Here is a 4673-nt window from a genome sequence, read left to right as displayed (position 1 = left end):
CACCCTCACATACACTCACCCTCACATACATACATACATACATACATACATACATACATACATACATACATACATACATACATACATACATACATACATACATACATACATACATACATACATACATACATACATACATACATACATACATACATACATACAAATGCATATTACATATTGAGATAATTTGCATAGCTGATACCGTGTTTTATTCTCATTTTCTCATCACGGTGATTACTTTTCTTTTGATTTTTAATACTCTATATCACATATCAATGACAATGTTGTATTACATATTTTCTAAAATTACCCTGCCTGAAGCATGCCTGTTATATATAGTTACAGACCAAACATCTGACATAATATTATCTAATATGATATAATATTTAATTTGAGGTGTTTACGAGTTACGTCAAACTGAAATGTGTTAATTTATTTCACAATTTCCTTTAGCATGCATGCCTGCTAAAAACAAGAGTCCACTGCACATAGTGCATATAGCAGGCTACACATGACATAATTATACAAAGTTTATTACAAAATTTTCCTTAAGATGCAGGCCTGTTAACAAAAGTCCACTGCACATAGTGCATGTAGCAGGCTACACTTGTGACATACTTATTCAAATATCCATTACTAGGGTATACTATCACAAATTTGGGAAACAATATCAATAGTTACTACTGTTTTCTGTTTAGAATTGCAAAAAAGCCAGAACTCATTTTTAAGTTGCTTCCTCAATTGTATTTTTGTAATTTCTGTGTTTGGAAGTCTGTTATTGTGTTTAATGTCATTTCTGCATTTCCATATTGTCCACTTCATGATACAAATAAAAGTGTTTTATTAATAAAGCAAGTCTACTTTTACCAGGATAACCAAGAATAACAATTTCTTCTTTATCTAGTGTTCCTGAAATATATTCAGGTACAACGTTTTTCATTATGGTATCCATATAATCCAAAATAAGTTTCGTATAAGCACAACTGAAGAATAAATGTTGTATATATTCGTTTTCGACTTTGCAGAAATGACATTTTCCATCTGAGTTACCGAATTTCATTATCTTCTTTTCTGTATATATAAGTTGGTGGATACATTTCCATTGAAATTCTTTAATCTTAAGACATGTTAATATATTAAAAACAATTTAACCAGATATCTTTCCATTGAAATTGTATTTGATAAAGGTTCTCCCATTTCATTTCAACATCGGGTCTATTATTCCCGTTAAGTTTCATGCTTACTGATTTGAGTTTTAAATTTTTATATTCGATTATTTTATTATATCGATCAATGATATTCAATTCAGAATCCACAAAAATATTAGATTTTTCCTCATTTAAGATATCTTCCTCGCGTAATATTCGTTTATATTTCATTGGTATTGCAGACTTCAATCTTGATAACTCTGAAATGCAGTTTCTTTTATCTCTTAGTTTCCCATAAATATCTTGATCACTTTTGAACTGTTTCTGTGTGGAATCCCATACATCACCTATCGTATGTATTCCACTGCTTGAAAAGGAGTTAAAGAAAAGTGGTTTTCTATTAAAGACAATCATATGATTGCCAAATAATTCTCGATTCAAAAGTTCCTGAATGTTTCTTGCATCATTAACTCTTAAAAGTGTTGACCATGCTGATAACAAGTTTTTGTAAAATTTAGAAATACGACTAAAGTTTAGCGAATTAGTGTCCGAGCATTTACACAGAAAGAAATTGCTTCCAAACTTACTGTCTAATGATTGCAGCCAGTACTGACCAATTGCATTCCATGAAGTAATGGGAGTTTTAATGATTTTATATATAACAATTTTATTTGTTTACTCAATGTGAAAAAACTAACATCCATAACATCCATGCCTCCAATACACTTTGGAGAACGCATCACCTTTCTAGGAACCATATCCTTCCCATTCCACAAAAAATTCCAAATTAGTGTGTTTAATTCCTTCAAATATTTATCAGGTATTCCACGAGCGTCTAATTCGTGGCCAATCTTAGATATAATAAGTGAATTAATAATAACATTTTTACCGAAGATAGACAGGTTTCTCGCTTTCCAAACGTGCATACAACTATTAATCTTATTTATTTTGTCTCTCCATATTGCGTCGTTATCTATTTCATGCCCATGGTGAATACCTAGTGTTTTGATGTTCGATCGTGTCCAATTGATTGCTGTAAATCTAGGTAGATTATTTTTCCATCTTCCAAGATATATTCCAGTAGTTTTTTGTAGATTTACTTTTGAGCCTGATGCTTTTTCATAATGTCCTAAAATTTTAAACGATTCCGTAATTGACTTTTCATCTCTAAGAAACAATTGCGTATCATCAGCAAACATGTTAATTTTTGTTTCAATTTGACCTGGAAGTTTTAAGCCGTTTATACTATTGCTTTTGCGAATTGAACATGCCAAAGGTTCTGCTTGAATAATGTACAAAATTGGTGCGTCGATTGGACAGCCCTGCCTTGCAGATCTTGAAATGCCAAAATATTCCGAGATAAAACCATTTGTCTTAATACATGTCTTCGCATCCACTAACAACATTTGTACCCAACCCCGTAAATTTATTCCAAAATTAAACCGCTCGAGACATTTGTCTATCCATCCCCATTCAACCCTATCGAAAGCTTTTTGTTGATCTAGAAAAGATAACAGACCCCTCTTCATTCTCTAAATCAGTATATTCAAATACATCCTGTATCAATCTATTCGCGTCGGCAATGTTTCTTCCAGGAACGAAACCTTTTTGATCCGGATGTATGATATCTGGAAGAACTTTCTTTATTCTGTTGGCCAATGTTTTTGCAATTATCTTATATAGTCAACGTTTAGCATCGTTAGTGGTCGCCAATTTTTAATATCTTCACGCTCGCCTTTTTTGTACAATAACGTTAGTATTCCTTTTGTTTGTGATGTTGATAACTTATTAGTATTACATATTTCATAAACTAGTTCAATAAATTCTTTTTTAATTATGTGCCAGTAAATCTGATAAAATTCTGAAACAATTCCATCTTCACCCGGGGATTTATTCTTTTTCATTTCACTGATACTCTTAAATATTTCATCTTCGCTCATCTCTTTATCCATACATGTTCTTTGATCATCTGAAATTTTGTTCTCTAGATTAACTAAAAGAATATCCGCAGCATCTCTGTCCCATCCTTCCGATGTAAAGAGTTGCTTATAAAATTTAATCTGTTCTCTTTGGATAGAATTTATGTCATTTTTATAATCTCCTTCTGCGGTTTTAATTTTATGCCAAAGCTTTTCTTTAGCACGCTGTTTTTCTAGGTTAAAAAAAAATATTTTGTTGATCTTTCATGCTCTTCGAACTCCTGCACTCTCGCTCTTACTCTCAACCCTGTTGCTTTATTACTGTAATGCTCTCTCAGAATGTTAGTTAGCATGTTGATTTTTTCATTATCTGGGTTAGTCTTTGTTAATGCATCCAGTTCTTTTTCGATTTCATCAATGTACCTGTCGGTCTTATTCAGGCACTTTGCAACAGATATTGTTATTTCTTTAATCTTAATTTTTGCTATGTCCCACCAGTCTTTCAAATTATCATATTTGTTCTTTTCTGTAACCCAATGAGTCCAAAAGGCTTGAAATGTATTTTTGAACATATCGTTTTTTATTGTATTAACATTCATTTTCCACGTCCCTGGACCAATTGTCACCTTATCTGTATTGATTTTTAATGTAATCATATTAATGGTCGCTATGAACACATGATGTAATATCTGTTTTGGCTATATCATTTTCAATGTCTTTGGTAACAAGGAACATGTCTATTCTTGATTTTGAAATTCCTCTTTTGAATGTGTATTCCGATTTTCTAGGGTTACGAAGTCTCCAAATATCCACAAGTTGAAATGAATCAATTAAGAATTTTAGACATGATGTTGTGGAGTCATCTGCATTTTTATGTGGGTATCTATCTATTTGATTGTTTAGCGTACAATTAAAATCACCAGCATATATATAACTATTATCAAATAGGTGATTGTTAATAATTTTTCTTATGAATTGGTATCGTTCAGAGTTATTATTAGGTGCATACAGGTTTACTATATTGCATATATTTCTTTCGTCATTTTTTAAAATACATGTTAATAACCTTCCATCTTTATCTCTGTTAAGTTCTTTCAAAAACAATTTAGTTTTCCCATTTGTTAGAATAGCGACGCCTCTTGAGGCAGAGGTACCATTATTCCATAAACTATTGCCTCCCCCTAGATGTTTCCATTCTTTAGACCAAATGAATATATCTTTGTCAGTACAGTGGGTTTCCTGTAACAAAGTTACATCAATTTTCTTTTTGATTAACCAATAGAAAAAAGCATTTCTTTTTTCAACATTTCTTAGCCCGTTAATGTTAATTGATGCTATAGATATAGACATAAGTTAATATAAAGTGGTTAGAATTTATGAATATTGCTTAAAGGTCTATGTTTAGAAGCATTCAGTTGTTCTCTGGGGTACCATACTTTTGGATTTTATTGTGTTGTCGTTCAGTTGAAGGTGGTGTTGCCGAACTCATAAAGCGTTTTCTATTTTTTGGCGTGCCCAGCATTGGTCCTACAGTTGTTTGCATGAAGACTGATAATTTCTCTCTTAACTTGAACGCTCCTTGTTTATTTATATGTACACCTGAGGT

Source organism: Argopecten irradians, chromosome 7, assembly GCF_041381155.1.
Source record: "Argopecten irradians isolate NY chromosome 7, Ai_NY, whole genome shotgun sequence".
Taxonomy (NCBI): Eukaryota; Metazoa; Mollusca; class Bivalvia; order Pectinida; family Pectinidae; genus Argopecten; species Argopecten irradians.
Note: the sequence above shows the minus strand (reverse complement) of the source record.